The 24,417-nt window shown below is 33.9% G+C and overlaps 1 long non-coding RNA gene and 1 other non-coding gene across 2 annotated transcripts; one reads left to right on the forward strand and one right to left on the reverse strand.

Annotated features, from left to right (window-relative positions):
- Positions 1-6,623: 6,623 nt before the first annotated feature.
- LOC116194092 lies at positions 6,624-7,963 on the reverse strand. Its single transcript, XR_004154348.1, has 2 exons — positions 7,206-7,963; positions 6,624-7,116 (listed from the first exon to the last, which is right to left on the reverse strand). It is a non-coding gene; the product is annotated as an uncharacterized LOC116194092 (long non-coding RNA).
- Positions 7,964-22,117: 14,154 nt separating this feature from the next.
- Positions 22,118-22,220, forward strand: LOC116198284. The gene has a single exon (XR_004155224.1). It is a non-coding gene; the product is annotated as a U6 spliceosomal RNA (small nuclear RNA).
- Positions 22,221-24,417: the final 2,197 nt, after the last annotated feature.

The raw sequence follows: 24,417 nt of genomic DNA on the forward strand, positions 1-24,417 counted from the left end.
TTCAATTCAACAACACAATAATTTTTTTTCTTTTTCAAATTCTCTCATATACTTTTCTCTTCATATCTTCAAATCAAACTAAATCAAATTAAACAAAACTTAATTTCGTTATCAAATGCTATATAAATCTTGTTTAGATAAATCACGTTTTATCTTTTTTTGCAAAAATCCATAACTTTTCTTTTTCTTTTTCAGAAAAATGAGTAGTTCAAAATATCTCAGTAAAAAAATACTTGTTCAAATGAAAAAAATGTATTTTACTTTTTGGATCACTCAATCAGCTATACAGGCGCAACTTCATTGGTTTAGACAATCTTTCTGAGTCCAATAGTGTTCGCATGGTGGAAAGGGAAGCAAAACTCCATTGGGTAAGACAAAAATGCGAATTATATTGAAATTATGTCATAGAATACTTCTTATTACGTCATATGTTCCATGAGTTTGTCAAGTATTTACTCATGCGGATCAATCTAATGAATCGGACGGAGTACAAACGCTCTTGCTATTGAAATTTAGAAAAAAAAAAAGTAATAATAATAACAACGATGGGGGAATTTTATGGATGATGTGTCATGTCCATGGACATTGATGGATGGGGCATCAAATGCGTACATGAATGCGGCATGGTGGGTCTGGGCATTGCATGTGAATGTGGTGGGGGTGCTGAGTGACAGCTGTACAAAAGGGTTGATGAGGTGAGGTGGTGGGGCGATGATGACAAGGACCAGAACTGGACACGTGGTGCGATTCTGGTCCATTGGATTCTGTCCCTTTGTTGTCTTTTCTCCCGGCCGGGATCGGAGTCTGAAATGAGCGAATGAATGGGATGGAAGGAAAGGGCCGAGTAGGTCAGCCTGTCAGTGGTCAGTGTGTGGTGACTGGTGAGTAATTATAATTAGATGGGAAACGACAAAATGCCCGACAAATTAAATTTTGTTTTTCACCCCGAATCACATTTCTCATTATGACTGATGAGTGAATCCCTTCTGAGTGAGTTTTAGCCCATCGATTTCGCATAAATTTCCATGCTGCCCTTCCGTTTTGCAATTGGTGGTCAATTTCCACCCTTCTCCCACAAGGCGTTTGGTTGATTGGGATAAGAACGGAGGGAGATTAGAATTGACATAGGAATTGAAATTTAGGGAATTAAAATTGAGATCTTGATAGAGTATTTTTGTTTGGTCGCACATCATAATACACACGAAACTAGAGTTTAATCTCCTGCGTTGCACGGATTGTGTTCATATATTTAGATCACCTTTTAAAATAATTGCCACGTTTTAGAAAATTAATTTACTTATTAAGAGCAAAAAATTTCAATAATTAGTTTTCAAAAGTAATATTTGATAGAGTTGGACTAATTTAATTTTCAAATATAATCCTTAATGGAGTTGGACTAATTTTGAATAGCTCAATTATGTATTTTATACCCTACGATCTTATTATAGCTTCTTCTAGATTTTTTTTAATTTATTTAAAACTTTAGTTTGCACAATTTGCTAAAAAAAATATTTTGAGACACCTTCATTTTCAGATATTTAATTTTTATATTACCATAAGATCATATAATCATTAGCTTGCGAAAATATTTGAATGAAAATTATATGCATATACCTTATTAATTTTTGATATCCTCATCTCAAATATATAAATTTTATATTACCGTAAAGATCATATAGTTATGGGCTTATGATTTATTTTTTACGAAAATCCTATGATAATTTATTGTAATCTCTACTACTATTATTATTATTATTATTATTATTATTTCTATGTAAATTTCTAATTTTTATAATATCGATTGCATTTATTAGAGTCATTTATTGCAAGTGCAGTTTGTTTTACTTTTATAAATATATATATGGATGAAGTTGAATTGAATTTTAAAATATCGAAAATATCATAAAAATATTCATTTTTTAAAAATGCCATATTAAAAGGGCATGTTCTTTTACCTTTTTACAATTTATGAGGATCGAAAGGTTTCAAAAATTTAATTACGAACTTTCAAAAAAAATTTGTTTGTAGCCAAAATCTAGCTCTGTTAACTTTTTCATTATATATACATGTTAATTATATAAAAAAAATTAAAAAATAATTTCAGTAAATCAAAATAAGAAAAAATAAGGAGAAGAAGAAAGGGATGGGCAAACATGAGCAACCACCATCCCCCGCTGAGTTCACTGACACCCCTAGGAGGCCTGATGACCTCGAATTGTAGAAGTATAAAAGTGTTTGAAATATATAAATGTCACGAAAATTGTAGAAGTGTTTGATTACTGATATATTAATGGCAAGAGCATGAAAATTGTATGTGTTTGAAATTTTTTTAATGTCCATTTACAGTTTTAAGTAGAGTGTGATTTCAGAGAATAAGCCATTCAAAAAAAGATGAGCTCGGAGTTTGCGTTTTGAGCATGAGTGACACTTTTTCCTTGCACATTTTAGATTTTATATTATATATCTATACCTATATTTTGATTATTTTTGTCAGTTCTTATTGAGTAAATAAATTATTTTATATGCCATAAACTAGATGCTGAATCGGTTCCATTAAAATATAAGAGTAAAAGCTTCAGATAATATGCTATCTATATAAAATATAAGTTCTTTTAACTTTAATGATCGACATTAATTTCATGAAAAAACTTTTATATTAATAAATAAATATTAGAAAATATATTAAAACAAAATGTTGTAGCAGAATTTAGAAGTAAATCTATAAATATAGGTTTTCAAAACTATTAGGGAATATTATTCGATACTGCGTAGTTACAACTTACAAGAATAATTGCACACTACAAGAAAATGAGTATATATAGAGACGGACAAATTTGTCTATGATTTCTTTGATTTATAGACGTAATTGAGATGAAATTTTGTTTGCCCCACTTACAACTTTCCAAAATGATAGACTGATGGAAAATTTTGTCTCTATCCTTGTCAAAGAGATGAAAAGCAGACGGGAGGTCTCTTTTACAATGGACGGTCATTTCCATCCATAATTCTATCTTAATTTCTTCTATTGAATTTTGTCTAAAATTTCATCTATATTTTGAACGAAATAAATTCTGTTTCAATGTTCCATTCCTATAGGCCAGATTTCTTGTTGTGATAATTTTCCTATAATATTATCACACCATATACTATCATGGCTGGCCTTTTTTTTAGGTAGATTAGGGGGCAGAGCCCGAATACAATGGCTAGCCATTTCATATCAATATTTTTTTAAAAAAGAAAACGCATTAATAAATATGTTAGTAAATCACAGAATGAATGGATAATACCGTAAGCAAGTTTAATAAAAATGCTGTCGTTGTCAAAATGATATAGACCGACAGAAAATTATGTCTCTATGCTATGTCAAAGAGATGAAAAGCAGACGGAAGGTTTCCTTTAGAATGGACGGTCATTTCCCTCCATAATTCTATCTTAATTTCTTCTATTGCAATTTTGTCTAAAATTTCACTATATTTTGGACGAAATAAATTCTGTCTCAACGTTCCATTCCTATATGCCAGATTTCTTGTTATGATAATTTCCTGTAATATTATCACACCATATACTATCATGGCTGGCCATTTCATACCAACATTTTTTAAAAAAGAAAGCACATTGATAAATATGTTAGTAAATCACACAATGAATGGATAATACCGTAAGCAAGTTTAATAAAAATATTGTCGTAAATACTAGATTGACTTTTCTAATAAAATATCTAAAATTAAAAAATCAAAGTATTTTATACAATTTTGATGTTAAAAAAATTAAAAAATTCTTTTAAAAATTTAACAAGTTTTAATTACATTAATTTCGTTAAAAATTTTATTAATAGTAATTATAGAATATATAAATTAATGCCTTTTAAGTAAATAAAGTAATGATTTTTAAGAAATAAAGCACTTAATAGCGATAACTCAATATGATAAATTCATATTTTTTGTTATGTTAATCAAAAAATTAGCAAATAGTAAATTATACAATTATAAATTATTGATTAATATTATAAAAGTTCATTAAAGAATAAAATATAAATTTTTGTCACGGATAATAATTTTATGTAACTAGCCATTAAAATAATTTGATATAGACAGAAGGAAAGTTAAAGACCACATAAAGGGATAAGATTTTTTTTCCTTTTATTTTTTGATTAAAATGGTGATGAGGATACTTCATAAATAAAAAACCGGATACAAGGAAAAATACCAAATTGATTATTACAATAGTGGGATATAACAGTTTATCCGCGAGCAATCAACATAGTAAGATATCGCGAAAAAACACTTCAAAATAGGCACGAGCACAATTGAAGATTGCCATCTTAAAACCATTAATCACGATCAGAACCTGTATGTAGTATTTCACCATAGACCCCAGTGTACACTAGGAGGGGGTTCTCAGCCTAGTCCATAATCCATGGCCAAATTCCACTATCACGAAAAAATGGAACAAGCAGGGTATCTCGAGCTGGTATCCGAGCACAAGATCTTACCACAGATCACAATTCCTAGACAGTCAAACCTAAGGAACTGGAGCAGCTAAGCAGCTAGAGTGCCTGGATCGATTCAAATTAGCGACCGTCAATTGATCTTAATCAACATAACCCAAACAGTTCAATCCCAAGACAGTCAAACCTAAGTAACTAAAGTAGCTAAGTAGCTAGAGCTCCCTTGATTAATACAAACCAGTGACTGTGACAAGGGGAATCGAACATGTTCATAATCAATAACTAAAAGGAAATCACAAAAAAATTGATTTGAACAGGCGGGAGGAAAATTCCTTTTTCCTTTTAAGTTAGTCGTGGATCATTCAATGGACGATCCATATGTGAATTGCAAGTGGACCACAAAAATCATTAAAATGCATGGAAGCTGACAAAAGAAGAAGAAGAAGAAGAAGTTCTTGCAACTTGCATGGTTATAAACCATAAAGGGTCTATAAAGGAAAACGAAAATTTTAAAAACAAAATAAAATAAAAAAAGGACGTGAAGGCATTATCCCTAGTTAAATGATAAGAGCCATGAAATATACGAAAATGTGGGTTTCCTATCACTAGCACATATATAAGACAGATATGAAACTTAACAAGTTGCAAGAATATTGCATAATTTGTCAGTTGTCCACTAGTTAAGTAACATTGCAGCACATATATAACGACTGGTCGACTCTCGATGTCCTTCATGTTCATCGCTTTAGATATGGACTACATAAATCTCCTTACAGTTGCATTAATTTCATATAATGAGCTATATATTGACCAACTTAAATCTCATCTTTTTCGAAATTTTTTAACTCTACTCCACTTAACTTCAATTCAACAACACAATTATTACTTTTTTTTCTTTTTTTCAATTTTTTTAACCATTCAATTCAATTTTTAATACTAAATTTTCTCAATTATTCATTACTTTTTCCACAATTCAACAATATAATCATTACTTTCTCTCGATTATTCATTACTTTTTCAAACTTTTTCTCATAATTCAGCAACACAATCATTACAAACCAATTAAAACTGAAACTCAACTCTATTTAACTCTAAAAAATCAAACACAACCTTTTAGTTCACCGACAAAAATCTTAAGTAAAATCTTAACCTTAACCTACATGTATTAAAAAAAACAACTTAAAATTCACAAAGTTAAAGAGGTTCCTCCATTTACACATAATTTGCTTAAATTCGTACTTGTATTCACATTTTTGAAATTTTAATGAATATGAGATATATAAGTAGAGTAGTCAAAAGATTAGCTCCATTTCCTCGAGTTAACTAGCAAACTCGTCCCTGACTTAGCCGAGTTACATCAACTCCATCCTTGAAAAGAATTTTACATCATTTTGGTCCTTGAATTAACAAGTTACATCAATTAGATCCTTTGTTACATCAATTTAGTTCTTTGTTACATCAATTGGGTCCTTTGATACATCAATTTGGTCATTGTTAACGGCCGCTATAACTCCGTTACGGATGCAACTACGCTAAAATGTCTTGATTATCGAAAAGGTCCATCCGCCTCCTCTTTGCAACATCGAAAAGGTCCCTCATCCCCATCTTCTCTCTACACTAAATCATGGTCGAAGGGCTCCTTTCAAGCAGTTTGTTCTCTTCGCTTGGACCTCCGATCAACGGGTTACTTATTTTTATGGAAAACTAATATAATAAATTACAATTCTTAAACAAGAGTTGAGTCAAAAGTAAATAAACGGCATCATAAACTTGGATGAAGTTTAGCTTTTTTCATGAAACCATAAAATTTCAAACAACTATGTCTTATAAACAGTTTAACAAAATCACGAATTGTAAAATCCTACAGCTTCCTTGCGACCCAAAGACTTTGACCATATGAAAATTTTAGAAAGAATCTAATCCTGCTCGATCGTAATCGAGTCTTCTCTCTTTAGACCACAAAGGATAAGACAATACCTTTCGATCTCTCTGCTATGGTTCTAACTGTAGGTTGATTGGGAAACAAACAAATAGACAAGCTTTGTTGCGGTTCTAATGGAGTTGAGCTGATGTTAGCAGTGGATTGGATTAGACAGAGAGAGAAACGAAGAGTAGAGAGAGAGAGAGAGAGAGGAGATTGGAGATGGTAATGAAGATGAAGAAATGGGAACAAAGCTGAACAAATCATCGCTTAACCTCAACGATAAGACAAATTTCATTCATTTCCAATAAAATTTTCCTTTTATAAATAGGATTACCAAAGGATTGAGCGGGAACAACTATAAGCGAGAACAACAAAACTAATCATCCAATTCAGGATCATCATCTTCATCATTAGACATTGGGGAGGGTGGATCATCATAGAAGAAATCATCATCGGCAGCATCAAGCATGAAGAAATCAACATCATCATTTTCATCATCAGTAGAGGGGGTAGTGCTCTGGTCTGACAGTTGGGCAAGTTCGCGGCGAGAGATATAGCGCTAAAACTCGTCAGAATCATAACCTAAATCATTGTTTCAGATTCATCACTTGAATCATCATCAAAGTCATCGGTTGAATCATCACCGAAATCATTGTCAGAATCGTCCTTCTTCTTCTCCTTCTTTGTCTTTCCTCTTTCTCAAGTAGATTAGCAAGTAAGTCTGCTCTGTCTATCTTCTCACTTCCTGTAAGATAAAATTTTCAAGTTAGGGTTACAATGTTATGCATTGAGAGGGAGATCTATGCTATTTGTAGGGAAAGAAACAATCATTACTAGTTTTAGGGGATTCTTGTTGTCGCGATGAATGCCCAAAACATGCATTCATTAGCGGCGGACTCTTCTTTTCTTGGTGAGGTGCAAAGCATAGTTGGGCTCTTGATGGTGGATAAGTCATTGTTTTGGCTTCCGAAGGTGAAAAAGTCCATTGTTTCCTTAATTTGGTGGGAGACTCCTCACTGTTTCTCTTTTTTCTTCGCAAGCGACTCCTTACTGTTTTTCTTTCTTCCTTAGGCTGTGCAAGTTCTAAGAGGTCGAGACATAGAGAGAGAAAGTGGCGTTGAAGAGAGAAATTGATGTTAAAAGCAAATGTTTCTTGAGTTTCTTATCTCTCCTTCTCCCTCCATTATGTGTCGTCTTCTTTTTGTTTCATTGTATTGCTTTCCCGTCCTTTGCTTTGCTGCTTTCCTCTTCCTCTGTTAAAAGCAAGGAAACAATTACTCATGATCTTGCTGATGGGGGACTCTGTGGTCGGCAAGAGCAGCCTCTTCATTAGCTTCATCTCGTCTCTGTTCAAGATCTTGTCCCCACCATTGGTACCCTCTCCTCCTTGCTTCCTATCTACAACTTTTTATGTTTTTTGCCCCCACCATTGGCACTATCTTGTCTTCGCTGTTTATCTTTCTTCTTCCTCGCGGTAGTGCGAGACTTGAGAGGCTGAGACATAGAGAGAGTGAGCGTGATGTCGAGGAGAGAAAATGGTGTTAACAGCGACAAAGAGAGAGAGAGTGAGAGAGAGAGAGAGAGAGAGAGAGAGAAATTGGAAAAGAATGAAAAAGAAACGAGGAAAAAGGGGTAAGAGTGACGTAAAAGGACCGGATTGATGTGCCCGTGGTTTTCCGTCCAACACAATTGGTTTACCGTCCAACACAAATGGTTTATTAGCTAACAGTGATCAAATTGATGTGATCAATGACCAAATTGATATAATAAAATGATCAAATTGATATAACAAAAGACCTGATTAATGTAACTTATTAACTCAAGTATTAAAATGATGAATTTCAAGGATAAAGATGATGTAACTCGGCTAAGTCAAGGACTGATTTGCTCGTTAACTCCCATTCCCCCCTCCCTTTCTTTCCAATCTCCGTCCTCTTTTTTTAAATTATTTTTATTGAAGATTGAATGGTAAGATTAATGCGAACAAGATGTTTTATAGTACAGACGACCATATAAGAAAAAAGAGATAATTAGGATGCAACTAAAAAAATTGAAAATGAGAACATAATTTAATTTTTTCTAATTAAAATTAAATAAAAGAATGAAAATAAAAAGGTTATCAATCTTATGAGATGAAAATGCAAAAGAAAAATGAATATAACAGCATACGCCGATGTATGATAAAAGGAATCAGGAAAAAAAATAAAAACAAAAATAGACTAAGATGGAAAAATAAGTTAATCTGGTGAGTAGAAAGTGTGATTTTTCCATAAACTGATCATCAACCGTGAAAATGAAAATGACTTGTGAGATGTTGATGGTTTTTATTTTTCCCGGGAAATTGAGATGTTGATGTATTATGCGTCAGAGATTGGGGTCATCCTGATCTGATCCACATGTGCATGCGGAGAAGAACATGAAAACATGCATGCATGTATCATCCATCCATCAAGTGGGCCCATTGATGCATAGGTTATGGCTATGGGACCTTATGATTGGGTCAATTTCCCCATGAAAGACAATTACGGGCCAACAACCCACGTGGTCTGTCTGTACGTACTGGCAGGTTCAATAATTCAGCCGCTGGACTGGAACACGAGAGAAATGGAAAATTGCCTTCCGAAATCGAACCATACAAGCCTAAATTTCTACATTCTATTCTAATAAAAGCATATAATACTTTACCAAAGTGGATATATATCTTCTTTAAATAAGATTTTTGATTTGGGTGTTACAAATGAAAAAAGTTTTACGTTGGGAGAGTTTTATCTCTTAGTAACATGACCTGATTCAAATCGATTTAGTCGGAGCACATTCAATATCATGGTGCATACTGAAAAAAAGAAGAAGAAGCATACAAATACTTTTATAAATACTTATATTGAAAAATATTACTTGTAGGGATAAAATTAAGCTCATTTACAATCCTACTAATATTCCTTCAAATGTGAGAACGGAAATCAAAAAAGTTTAATGAGGAAGTATATTTGATGCAGTGACATAAGTCGTCATCTAAAACTATGAGATCTCAGAGTCGATCCTCATTAGAGGAACTTCTATACCCCTTTTAGTTAAATTTATTATTTCTATTATTATATTAAATCATAGGCTCTCGTACAACCGAAAAAATATATGTTCATTAAAGAAAGTGAAGGCATATGAAATTATAAATTAATTTCCATATTTTTAGGGGTGTATAATAGAATGTGCTGAGCCAATCTTAAGACTCAATCAATTCTTCTTAGATTGGATTAAAATGGCAATAAATCAATTAAATTCTTAACCAGGTAAATGCAAGTTTTTTTTAATTACGAGACACCTATGAATTTAATATAATAAAACAAAAATTTTAATAGATAATAAATGGGCATAGATAAACCTATTAAATCTAGAATCTCTTAATTATTAGGCCATAGCGCTAAGCCCTCTTTTTAGGTAAATTCAAGTAAAGTTGAATGAGTTTACTCTTGTTAATAGGTCGTTTGGAAACTTCACTCCGTCCAAATATTAATGTATATATCTAAGTGAGATTATAATGATAGTTAGGAAAATGTATATGTGATAAATTATTATTAAATGGGAGAAAAAAATTTAAAAAATAATTATTATGTTGTTGAATTGATGAAAGAATGGAGTAAAGTGTGAAAATTTATTATTAAAAAATTGATTGTAATAATGGTTATGAAAAATATATGCAAAAATTTATTATTAAATATAAAAAAAGATGATGTAGTAATGTTTATGTTGTTAAATTTGAGAAAAAATGGAGTGAAGTGGAGTTGTAAGTTAAATTTCACTACCATTCAGTATTGAGTTGTCTTATTATGTAAAGTGAAAACATAAATTTGACCAAATTGTGCTCTCAACCTTTCACCAAACAATTCCTAAGATAATTTTCGAGTTTAAACTAGTAATATCCACTACTTCGTTGTCCATCAACTCCAACTTTTGTTTCAACTTATTAACGTTGGAACCTGCTGGCCTCTATCAGACTGACATGAATACTAACGGAATCGACCGTATTATTACCCAAAACCCATTCTCAGAGGCCAGAAATTATGATCAACTAATAGGCTGAGGAGCTCACTCACCATGGAAGTTGGAAATGGCCATACTCACGGGGGAGAGAGGGTCGTCGCCCTCACCACTTCTATTGGGAGTCGGCAAAATGGAGCTACAACCAATAATTCTACACCATAGGGTATGCAATATTTATCATTAGGTCCAGCCCTACGCATCGTGCGTGCATGTGAAAGAGTTAACCGGTATTTAATTTATTTGATTTATATAGAAGCTTTTTTAATTTACTCGGACATTTTCTTCAACATATTAATTTTAATATGTATTCATGAATTGGTATAATTTTTATTTTTCAAGTAAAATATTTAATATTTATTCAATAATCAATATTTTTTTTTATTTTTTGTATAATAATTAGGAATGATCATAATTTCATTGATGATATTAAATTATCCAAATAGGGAATCAGCCATAAGGAAATTGAGTTTTGATTTTAATTAGGTTGTAATGATTGTATTGTTGAATTATGAGAAAAAATATGAAAAAAGTAATGAATAGTTGAGAGAATTTAGTATTAAAAATTGAATTGAGTATAATGAAGTTGTATGTAGGTTTATATATGGGACCCACTTTTTTGAATTGGAAGAGTTAATTTTTATTGTGTAGTGAGTATAATTAAAGTTAGAGTTAAAATCTTAAAATCAGTTTGTAAAACCAAACGGGATCTAAATTTCTTCATATGCCCAACAGCTTTTCACCTAGTTGTCATAATTTGTGCTGCTTTTCTTTTTACTGGCTTGCGGAAAACAAAATTCCTAACTTTTCTTTGTCTACTATCAAGTATTTCAATCTTAAGTATATCGTCAGCTTTTATTGATTGAAATTGCGGGAGTTGTGATTTTCAATTTTTTTTCCTTTTCAATTTGGGATTTTATAGCTCAAAAAAATCGAACAAAACCATATTGACCACCTAAAGCAGAATAAATGGGGAGGCAAATGATCATGTTTGAATTAATGAAAGAAATGAATAATGAACTAATCTTACTAGAGACGATGTCGTCAGCAAAACTGTAGGGCATCAAGGGTTTTCTCTTTCTGGGTCTTTAGGAAGGGGGTCGGGTACTTCAAGGAGCAAGTGACTCTAGCAATTTGAACGATTTTATGCTTTGGAGGACTTAATGTGGTAATTTAAAAGTTTACTAATAGTGTCTTTTTGTCTTTCATAAATGCAGATCTTTCAATTTCGAAAAATGAGGTGGCATCACAATATGGTGTCACTTGACATATCTCTATTGGGGTCGCATGAAAGATCACATAAGGAGAAGCTTGCTCTGTTCTACGTGGTACTTCTTGATGCGTTGTCTCGACTTTTAGTATTATATATAGACTTATAGTCAAGAAAAAGGTTAAATTCCACAAACCACCTCATAATTAGACACCGACGCTTAGGCTTTCAAAATGGGAAACTTACTACCCCTCGTTGGGTTAATTACATGAAAAAGCACAATATTTGTATTTTTTTTTCTAAATATAGCATGACCTTTACAAAATAACACAGGAATGCAAGACTTTTGCACTTTTTTTTTAAATACATCATGACATTTAAAAAATAGCACTGAAATACACGACTTTCAGGTTAAGATGCAATTCTAGCACGGCGTCAATTATTCCGTCAAATGTAAGGAAAACAGATAGCAAGGGTTAACGATGTAATGTTGCACAACACGATTGAATAAGTGGCACCTGGCACCATTAGCACCATGTTAACTATTATCGTCCAATCATGTTCCGTCACGTGGCACCATTAGCTGTTATCGTTACAATTTGATTGAATAATGTACATTTTGTTAAATGCGCAAATAAATCTAAAGGTTATGTTATATTTAGAAAAAAAAACATAAATGTCGTGCCTTTATATGCTACTCTCCGAAGATCGTGCTATATTTAGGAAAAAATATAAATGTTGTGCCTTTCTGTCTTATTTTTCAAAAGTCATGCTATATTTAGAACAAAGCAAATTACCCCATATATCCTATGGTTGAACCTTTTTTCCAAATCTATCCCGATATTATATCTCTGTCGACATTTAACTGTCTTGCCACTGTGATCCTTTCTCCTGAGATAGATTTGAGGAAAAAAAATTAAAATCATGTGATAGATTTGAGAAAAAAAAACTATAGGATAGATTTGAGAAAAAATTAAAATCATGAGATAGATTTAGAGTCTACTTATGTTTCATTAACGAATAATATAACACCGTGATAAATTTAGAAAAAAATGTAAATAATGAGATATTTTAGATCATTTTAAAAGCATATGATAGATTTGAAAGAAATGTGAAACCATGGATATACGGGATAAAAACCCTTTAGGAAAAAGTACAAATGCCGTGTTTTTTTAGGTATTCAAGCCCCCTCTTTTGTTGTTGTAGCTGGCAGCTAACTGTGTGACTTATAGTTCTTGCTGACTTGGCACTCCAAATAATATTTTTATATTAAAAATTTTAAAACAATTTGAAGTATAAAAAAATTGAAAAAAAAAACTTAAGGGTACAGATCTCTAGTTAGGATTCTCGCCGGTAACTATCCACACCCCTTCTCTATCGGAAGAGGTTACTAGAGGGGTCTAACACATCCAGCGACCACCTAGGAGGATAGTGGCCTGCTGGGAGGCCCCACAATGGAATTGCCCCCTTTCTCTCTCTTTGGGAAGAAGACTAACCTTTTTTAAAAATTTTTTAATTTCAGATTTTTTTAATTAAAATATTATTTAGGGTGCCACATCAGCCAAGATTATACGGGATACTCAGTCAACTGTCATATTAGCAAAATGAAAGGAGGTGCATGTCCTATTTTAAGAAGAAGGGTTGTCATTATCCTTTGTGAAACTATATATAAGTGGTTCATGGAATTTACTCAATATAAATACTAACTTGCTCATAACTTGTTCGTAGTTTAATGGTTTGTAATTCTTTTAATTTTATTTCTAATGGGCATTTTCGAGAGAAGAAAAAGTTACATCAATTACTTTTCTTGTCAAGCAATTTGGACAATTTTGTGGTTGAAGAACTTAATGTGGTAATTTAAAAGATTTACTAGTAATGTCTTTTCGTCTTTCGTAAGTGCATATCATTTCGATTTGGAGAAATGAGGTGGCATCACAATATGATGTCACTTGTCACATTGCTATTGGGGTCACACAAAAGGTCGCGCAAGAAGAAGCTTACTTTATCCCATGTGACACTTCTTGAAGTGTAGTCACGACTTCTAGTATTATATATATACTTTTAGTCAAGAAAAAAGGTAAATTTCACAAACCATCTCATAGTTTCACAAAAAAACAATGACACTTACGCTTTCAAAATAGGACACTTACTACCCATCTTTTTGTTGATGTGGCCGCTAACTGTGCGACATATAATTATCGCTGACTTGACACTCCAAATAATATTTTTATCTTAAAAATTTAAAAATAATTTGAAGTATAAAAAATTGAAAAAAAAGCTTGAGAGGGCATATCGCTGATTAGGATTCCCCGTTGGCAGCTATCCACTTTGCCCCTCTCTACTGAAAGAGGTCACCGGAGGGGTCTAGCACCTCCGACGACCACCCATGGGGTAGTGGCCGGTGGGAGGCCTCACTATAGGATTGGCCCATTTCTTTCTCTTTGAGGGGAAGACCCACCTTTTACTGGTTTTTTTTTAATAAAAAATTTAAACTTTCTTATTCTTTTAGTTAAAATATTGTTTGCAGTGCCTCAGCCAAGATTATACGTGACACTTAGTCAGCTGTCATATTAGCAAAAAGAGGGGAGATGAGTGTCCTACTTTAAGAAGAATGAATGTCATTGTCCTTTTGCGAAACTATATATGGATAGTTTGTGGAATTTACTCAAAAAAAAAATCTAAAAATACTAACTCGCTGATAACTTCTCCATAGTTTAATGGTTTGTAATTCTTTTAATTTTATTTTTAACGGGCTTTTTTTGGAGAAGAAAACGTTATATCAATTACCTTTCTTCTCCCTTTATAAGGATATAGACGAAGCAAGAGACCAGCACATCACTTGAAGAAGACACCTCACCACAAGGTGTTATACTAGGGGTGGGCATGATTCAGTTTCGCGGTTCGGAAATTGAAACGAACTGAATCACAAAAATGGCTTGATTCTGTTTGGGGATAAATGTTTGAATTAGAATCACTTTATGAGGAATAAACCAAAGCATATATAATCAGTTTTTTCCGATACGATTAACCCATTAATTGAATTTCTGAACGAGAAAATTAAAAGCAAGATAAAAATAAATGTGTTCAGCTCAGTTCAACACAATTCTTACGAGTCGAACCTTAAATTTATATTGGTGTGGTTCAAGGGAACCGTGGTTAATCGAATTGAATATAGTAAGTGATCAACCAAACATATTTCTAGCTAAAAAACCACATTGTTTACAGCCGGTTCGAGAAGTTTCGGTTCCTTTTATTCAGTTTGATTCGGTTCAGCAGTTTGGTCGGACTTTTTGGCTGTTTTGCACACCCCTACTTCGAAAACCAAATGCAAGGTAACGAAGTGATACCCGACATTTGCTTCCCTAATACTCTCTTTGTCCATTCTATCTCTCTTACTCTCTCAGTTTTCACAGCCATCACATATCTGATCGCCGGAGGGCCAAACTGAATATATACCCAACCCCGATTCCGACTATTTCCTTTACCGATTTTAAGTCGCTGGAGCTCCCTCGAGCCATCATCAGAGCAGTTAAAGACAACCCAGAATTAGGGAGGAACTCCATCATGATCAAAGTGACTTAACCTAAACATTATATAGTGATCAAAGCGATATTAGGCAAAAATTTAGTGGCCAATGTGTCTTTTTCCCAAATGGTCTAAGCTAAAAAAATCATCATCGAAATGATATTGGATCGGAACTTCAGTGACCAAATGACTTCTTATCTTGTGTTAATAATGCCACGATATTAGTTTTTGGCATGGTCACTCGTATAAGCCCACTTAGAAAACGAAGTACGCAACACGACCAGATCTTATATGTTGCCAATTATTGCCGTAATTGACTAATCAAATTCCATAGAGGACTAGATAGCCGCCTCATCCAAGGCTAGTAACTTGACGTGATTGGCTACTAACCATAATCCAACCCTTCAAACCTTATCACGAAAATTGAATTGTTTCCCAAATAATATTGGAGAGAGTTTCAAAAGTTTTTCCTAAGCCAAAAATTGACTAAATAACGTGACAGATGATTAAGATGGAAATTGATCTTCATTATCTGTCTTAATTAGCTGGTTGAAGTGACGTACAATCTAAAATTCATGTAAGCATATTGCTTATTTCACAGGAGGATATCTCTCACTTGAAAAGTTATTGGGTGATTTTACCTCACCACGTGACGTGATGAAACACTAATCAAAATGCACGAAACTAGGAACTTGGCGCTGATCACTCGGATAATTACCATAATTATTTTTCATTAAAAAATATTTATTGATTCTTCCCTACCACATTATTTAAGATAGAATCATTTAAAATTTTTCTCACTTTTGATCATTCTGGATAAATCTAGATCTAATTGTTTTGGTGTAACAGACACATCTATTAATTATTGTTCTCCAATGTTCAAACAGACCAATCATTGAACCATTGTTTTCTTCTTTTTTTTTTTTGGTTGGATTTGGATAAGTACGGTGGCACTTGAAAATGCTGAGTTGGATAGCCATACATGTAGGAATCCATAAGTTATATAAAAGGAGATTGAAATCGAATATAAATGTTATAATATGTTTCGTCTTCTCGTCTACAGGAAGCACTCACAGTAGAGTTCATTCACTTCTCCCTCAGGTTTAATGTCACAGTTTCATTTGCCTTAAAATCCACAGAGAGATACGTTAATTGGTGAGGCCAGCTCAGAAGTTGTTTTCAAGAAGTCCCCTCCAGTTGCTGAAATCAGCCGCATATATCTTGAAAAATCAATGGGGAAATTTCCCATTTCTGTGAAATTTATTGGCTGCGCTTAGTGACGTGGATTGGACATTATATTTAAGGAAATGCAATGGGATATCAAATCCCATGAACTTCCGATATCATAAATTTAAGTTTTTGGAACATGTCAAGATCTAAATCATGATAGCAAAGCGAAATGAACAATATATGCCCCTGAAAATAGTTGTTTTTAAATTCATAAAACAAATATATTTGATTGTTCTGACATCGGGGCTTCTCATCCCCCTGGATTTGTCTTCCGTTTCTATCGTTCAGACTTCAGAGTGACATACATAAGAGATAGGGAACATGGTGGCTCAAGTTTAGGCACCATCTTTTCGGGTTGGTGGTGACCTCAACCTGTACTAGCAGCCTTGACTGGTGCAGTGGTCGCTAGCATTGGATCAACACCGCCCCTCTCGACCTCAATAGGCAATGAGGCCATGGTGACCTGATGTCTACTATCACTTGCAAGTCGAGGTTGCCGGCAACTATGCCGGAGATGTAGCGGGTGGCTTTGGGTCTCCACTGCCTCTATGCATTCTTCTCCATACTTTCCTACTTCAATGGCAATTTTTGTTATTATATATAGGATAGCAAGAGCATTTTCTTTTGGGTGAATAATAGCAAGAGCATTTTGATCCTTATAAGAATAACCGAATTCGAAGTCGGACTCATCCTACCTTTATTAGGGGATTAGTTGCTTAACGATAATCCTGAAACATCCTTACGCTAATCCCAGTTCAGCCGCTATCAAAGGTCGGGTTAGGATTTCAAATTCCCTTCCTCCTAATCCGATCCACTAAACATGGCTGGTGTTCGTAAGTCATTTACGCATTGAATTAAAAGCCTATTCTACTTTCAGGAAATATATTCTCAATTTTCAGTTTCTACTTTTCTCTTCCTTTTTTAAATTAATTTCTCCCTAAAAAAGTATAAATATGTGTTTACTAATATTAAGTGTAAATAGCATACGAATCACTAATATAAGATTGCGGCTCAATTTTTTCCAGAAATAAATGATGGGTAACAGATAAAAGGGGAACTCATTAATCAAAAGATAGAAAAGGAAATAATTGATTAATGGAGAATTGGAGAATCCACCGGAAAAAGAAGTTTTCTGGAAATCCATGCAGATTTCAACGGTGGAAATTGAAATTTTCTAAGAATAACTATTTTATTTTATATAAGAATTTTTTTTTTTAGTTTTACTTCTTAAAAATTTTTCCTAAAAAATTAAAGCATTCTCCAAAAATAAACTGGCGCTCGTGCACCCTAGTAATGGATTGGCTTTGGTAATAGCTAAAAGGCCAGAGTTTAGTGGTGCGTTTGGTTTCAGAGTTAAAGTAACTTTGATTCTGATTGTGTAGTATGTTGAGTTAAAGTTAAAGTTAAAATTTTTGACTTGGAAAATGTGTATTTTTGTTGTGTAGTGTGTTGAGTTAAAGTTAAAGTTAAAATTTTTGTGATTTTAACTGCGAAACCAAACGGAGCATAGAGGTCTAGGAACCATGGCTGTAGCGGCTCGTCAATGTTAAGACTACGAATTGGGATCCGTCTTTCCCAGAATTTTGTTACCATTGCATAATTACTTATCTGGCACAAATGTGTCAAGAAAAATAATTGAATAATATAAAGTAACTGGCATTTATAAGGAAATCTGCAATAATACACCTAAGAAAATTGATTGGGAAGACAAACGAAGACTTCTCTACTAGGTGGAGAGAGAGTAAGAATAAGGTCATGTTTGATACAAAAGAATGAAATGGAATAACATGGGTGCATAGAAAAAATATAATGTATTAAGAAACAAAATATGATTTTCTTTTGTTTATAATTAATCCTGATAGAGTTCTTCCTTTCTCTCTCTCTTTCTTCCTCTTTTTATACATATTCTGTCATCTTTATGCTGATAAGGAGGAATTGCGGAGGAGAAGCAGCAACAAGAATAGGAAGAGAAGGCCGAATGGGAGGAGGAAAGAGGTCGACCAGGTCTAGGCAGAGGAGGAGCAGCAGCATGGCATAGATAGGTGTAAATCAATGAGAAGGAGGGTAGGGAGAAAAAGAGGAGGAACAGATGTTTCTGTTAACACGTTGAAAATCACCGACGCCTAGATAGTGAGAAAACCTGGCGTGTTAGGACGTTGTCTCAAGAAAATCACCGACGCAACACCAGCTGCCATCACCGATACTGAGCGTCGTACCACGGCCTCGAGAATACGCGGGATTAAACAGTGGCTGGTTTCAAGTGAAGTAAACGGTTGAATGTGCCTTAGACGATCTCATGGTTAGGGGATTTAACCGCTATGAGTTCTCCGCTATACCTTCGTGCTATGTTGAATCATGGCTTCTAAAACCATGCAAATGATGGTTCTCGGCCTTCAATGGCTGAAAAGAAGGAATTTAGGCTGGAACCTAGACTCAATGAAATAGATGGCCCCGAAAGCCAGTCCTAATAATGATGCAACCACGAACTCCGGAAGATCCGCAGCGCGTGAATCTTAGCCTCGTAAACTTGAGAGAAACCGCACCTAGGTCTGGAAACCTAAGCTCGGGTGGTTATTACGTGCATCAACACCGACGAAGTTTTCGAGCAAGTACCCGGTTGATTAAGGTAGACTTGTGGTCGACCAAATATCAACTAAAAGAAGTAAAAAGATGGAAACACAGTGGGCCCTAGGTTGCGAGGGTCGACTTGAGCTTGTCAGTTGAGCCATGGGTCAGCACGCGTGTTGAGTCCACAAGCTTGAGTCGCATGGGCGTTGGGCTCACGGCCCTTGGATGTGCTAAGCCATGGCTTATGGAGAGAGATCTCTCTCTTGCATAAGTCTCGAAAGAGAGACCTTTCACTCGCACAGGGCTCGCAAGAGAGATCTCTCTCGCCCAGGGGCGACCCTTGTGCAACGCTTGCTGGACCCTAGGCTTACGTGCCTGGGCTTCTCGAGCCATAGACTCGCTGTAGCTAATTTGCTCTAGGGTGAGCCCTGGGTCGAAGGGTAGCTTTTGTGTGGTGTTTTTTTTTTTTTTTTCCTTTTAATGACAAAGATAAATATTAATTTATTTAATTTTATATGCCAAAGCAATTTAGACTTTTGAATTTCCATTCCAAAGTCCAACCAAACAAAAAAAATTGAACTATTATCTCAAATCAAGTCCCCTCTAATTCCAATTCCCTTCACATGTATTATAATCCCTCTTCAATTCCGAACCCTCCAGCCAAACACCCTGTAAAAGTTACACCGCCGCACCATTTTCTAATATATAAACATCCATGTGTATAGGTTGGGGCCGTTTTCTCTCTCAGTTGGGCAAATGCGATCAATTAAATATTTTCATGGTTCAAATACTCCTAGTAGCACATCAATCATCAATCAATAACTCTATTTATAAACCCTAAAATCATCATCTAAACTCTCATCTCTTCTTTTTTAATCAATATTCAATTTTCCACTAGTAAAATTTTCTCTTTTTACTCTAGATATTCGCTTATCCAAATTTATCTTAAAAAGAATAGTGCAGACCTTTGTTTCATGAAAGGTAATAATAATTTTACTCAAGAAACACAAAATTATTCTTTTTTTATTGTTTCGTTACTCATTAAGTTTCCCAATATGCTAAACCAATTGAAAATATGAAATCAAATCATAGTAGTAGTAGTGTAGTAGCGCACGTTTTCGCCTAGTAATCAAGATATTCCATATTCGATACTTGTTGTGGGATCATACCCATACGCCTTTATTAATTAGTTATTAATATTTTTATTTCATTATATTAGTGACAAATATCGTTCGTCACAAATTTTTCGTCACGATTGCACTTTTTTCTTGTAACGCTCCCCTGTAACAAAAAAAAAGGAAAGAAAAACAAGAAAAAGAATTGAAATCATACTCAAAACAAAAATAGTTTTCACCAGAACAGCAAACATGAACCTAAATCAATAAAACTATATTTAAATGTGATGTCTATTTCAACTGTGCATTCCTTTGTTTCTATCGACTTTAGTTTTCTTCTATAAATGCATACAAGCAATAGCTTCATTTTTTTTTTGAATTACCTATACCTAGCTGTATTCATATATTCATGATTGTCGATTTTTATGTGGTTTGACATTTTTTAATATCTTGGATTATTGGTTTATATTATCCATGATTTCTAATTCAGTAATTCTAAATCTGGAGTTAATAGAACCTCCGCTTTTTTTGCTTGGATGTGATCTATCTACTTGTAATCCTCATATGATTGCGTCTTTCTACCTTTTCCTTTTCATATATTTTGGTTTTGTGCTTTTCTTTTGATCTGCATTTTCTCTAATGGAGTTCTCGTACATTGTCTCTTTTGGTGGTTTTTTCATTAACACGTGTCCCTATTAATGACAGATTTTCTATGAGTTACTAAAAAAAGATTCAGTAATTCCAATAGTAAGAGCACATTGCTTCTCACTGTATATTGTAATATATATGAGAATGTTTCCCTGGTTTTATCTTAAAAATTAAAAACAAATGAAGGGACACCATATTCAAATTCTCTCTCTTTTTCGTTGTGATAATGGTCTAGACAATATTCGCCATTTATTTGGGGTTTCATCCTATAACCGTGATTTTCATGCTCTTTATTTTTTTCTCATCCAATTCCCTACCATGGCAACTTTAAGTGGTCCCACCACAATGGCAATTAATAAATAATTATGACAATTACCTTGTTGATTAATAACTTTTTTTTATATCTATTATTAGTATTTTCTCACGTCACGAGATGACATATGATCACCAAAAAATTTCCCACATTACTCGTCTTTTATAACACGTATAAACAATTATTAATTCTTAAAATATACCATAATTACTCTAAGATAAAAGGAAAGCTTTACACGTATGTTCATCAAAGAAAGGTTCAAGGTCAACCAAAATGGCATAAAATATCCTCCTTAGTCCTTTGTAGTTCCACTTAATGAATTCGTAGAGGTAATTGCAGTATCACACAAAACCATTATTTAATGTCTCGGAGCATCATCAACAACTTCGGCAGGTTAATCTGCTCCATCACTCACCAAACAAGCTCCTATTTTTTGCATGCTGTTAGAAGGACAAATGCTCCCTCGAATGACTAACTTCTGTATTCATAGGTTCCATCGCTCCCATCGCTTCTCAATTAATGGTTACTCTTTCTTTTATCTTATATTCTTTAGTTTTGGATTGTGGGTTGAGCGCCTCATGACCATGTCATAATAGACCCGAAACCAAAACAGAGAGAGATTACTTAAGTGGCAGTCTTTAAATTCTTTTTCATATAAAGAGCAAGAAAATAAGAAAAAAATATAGTATTGTGGCGCATACCATTGCTTGTTAATCAAGAGGTTATAGGTTTGATTTTCGTTATGGAACTACCACTATCCTTTTATTAGGATTTCTATTTCATATTACTAGACTCATGGGCCTCATTTATAATAAAAAATAATAATAATAAGAGAACGAGAGGATAGAGAAAAACATCTTCACAGGGGAAAAAAAAAGGCTAAATGCGCAATGTATAAGGACAAGACGACTCGCCTGTTCGGGCCTCCCATCAGCTCGGTAGATCTTGTCAGAGGGGACTCAATGGGCCTCCAGTCCACTATTGGGTACGTAATAGCTATCGCTAGGCCCGGCCCAATGAAGCAAAGAGCTCCCAACTTTCCCACACCGGCGCCGAAGAATATGGATAGGCGTTTATAAGTAGCTCTCCAGCGCAAGGGGTTATCTCTTCGGAGACATCCGATAATATTGGAACGATACAGAGAAGATTAGTATAGCCCCTGTGCAAGGATGACACGCACAAATCGAGAAATGATCAAATTTTTTTTTCCCAAATTTTTGTATAATTTCCCTGAAGTTTTACTTATCTCAGAACTATAAATATTTCCCTTTATAGAGTCCTATACTTACAATGAAATTTTGATCAGAGATAAGTTACTTAAAGTTTTATCTCACAGTTAAAAATTTTCTTTTTTATAATGTCTTATACGACATCTTAAGATTTGAGTCGTGAAAATCTCAAAATTTGATTAGAAGTAACACAAGTAGTCTTCAAATCAAAGAATCGAGCATGTTTCGGAAACATATTAAGGGAAAACTCAACATATATATCGAAGTAAAGAAAACATTGCAACAAAGAGTGGCAAGTCATTTTAGGCCCGTGAAGTCAATTCACTCTCGTCTTTCTAAGTGGAGTTCCTTCAGAAGTTACAACAAACAGGTTTGATATGCTTGAAACCAGTGGGTTTGATTCATCTGAGCAAAATGCAATGTCAAAGGGTTTGACCAAGTCTGCCTCTCATCTCATGATAAGATTATGCCGACTGCATGAAAAGAACAAAAGTAAAGAAAGGAATGTGGTAATCACCCAGAAAATAAAATTCTTAAAGGCAACATATAATGTGGTAATCAAAACCAGTTACAGTTAAAAAATCACAAAAAAAGAAGAAGATATATTATGTACAGATTTTACTAAACTCATGTACCCGAGTTCAGTATGCAGGATCTCTACAGCGATTCATTCCATTCCGTTTCTTGTATCAACTATCGAACCCAGGCATTGAGGATTAGGGACTTGAGTTCTAGGCCATGTTCAACCAAGGATGAATGAAAATTCTTGTGAAAGACCACAATTAAGCATGCAAATAAGGTGCAAACAGACCAATATTAATTACTATATGGAAGCCATAGGTGGTTTGAAACGCTGAAATGGAATGATATGATTGGAATAGATTTTATAACGTGAAAGATAATTTTATTGAGAGAAAACAAAATCTTTTACTAGTTGAACTTGAAAATGAGGAGGATTGTAATTAAAAAGAATAAATTTATTTATTAAGATTTCATTCTATATATATATATATATATATATTAGAATATGAATCTAAAAGAAAATATATAATACGTAAAAGTTAGTTGAAATAATGGAATGGGTGTTAAGTTAGTTGAAATAATGGAATGGGTGTTATTTCAAATTTTTGAAGGAAACATTAGTCAATCAAATTTGAGAAAAAGAAAAATCATTTTATTGAATTGTTCTTTTCCGTTTATAAAAGAGACACTAAACAAAGAAATAAAGAAAAATCATGAAATATCCATTGCATTTCATTCCTTTCGATTCCAGTTTACCAAACGTGAACTATATAGTAATACGTGTTAATGTTCAACCAACTACCTGTTGCTATGACATCCAATTCCTACCAATCGATGATAAGGCCACAAAAGAGGTGAGTTTCTCATACTGTAGTTTATGAGATAAGGTTTTCTACCCTCAAATGGGGGACACTGTACGCCCCATCAGGGCCGTCTGATTCCCCAAACCCTTTCCTTTTCATCGGGGGATCAGATAGCCCTGCAGGTGCGGGGCCACCAGAACGACTCTTTTAGTACCGAATCTTAAGGGCTGGTCAGAACTCTCAACCATTAAGCTAAAAGAGATCAAGAATTAGTCTTCACATTTGAATTTCAGAGTCCAATCACCACTATATATCATGAATTGTGAAAAATACTAAATTATATAGACTAATCCAACTGGCTACATTTATGAGTATCCTGCAGAATCATGTTCATTTCTGCTCAATGAATAAGAAGCAATAACTATTTACATCCAATTCCTACCAATCGATGATAAGACCACTCCCGAGCTTCTCCGCTCTGCTTAATGCGCTGCAATTCTTGCAAACAATATTTTCACAGATCAACACCACCTAGAAGGGCTATATGATTTCATTTCATGAAGCAATGAGTTCGGAGATTCATCATTAGGGTAACAAAAATATATATGTGGATTCACTGATTCACTGGCGTATTTGGTTCCGTCCTTTTCTTAGACTGGAACAACTAGGATCCATATTATAACTATTGTTTCACTGATCCAGATTTAACTATTGTTTGATTCACTCGGCTGTTATGAATCTTCCTTAATACCGGTCAGCTCTTCGCCGCCACAGATTTGAACAGCTATTTCTTCACGATTCTTTGCAGTATGGGTTAATGTGGGCACAAAATCATTGCACGATGTGTC

The sequence above is a fragment of the Punica granatum genome, chromosome 2 (assembly GCF_007655135.1).
Source record: "Punica granatum isolate Tunisia-2019 chromosome 2, ASM765513v2, whole genome shotgun sequence".
NCBI lineage: Eukaryota > Viridiplantae > Streptophyta > Magnoliopsida > Myrtales > Lythraceae > Punica > Punica granatum.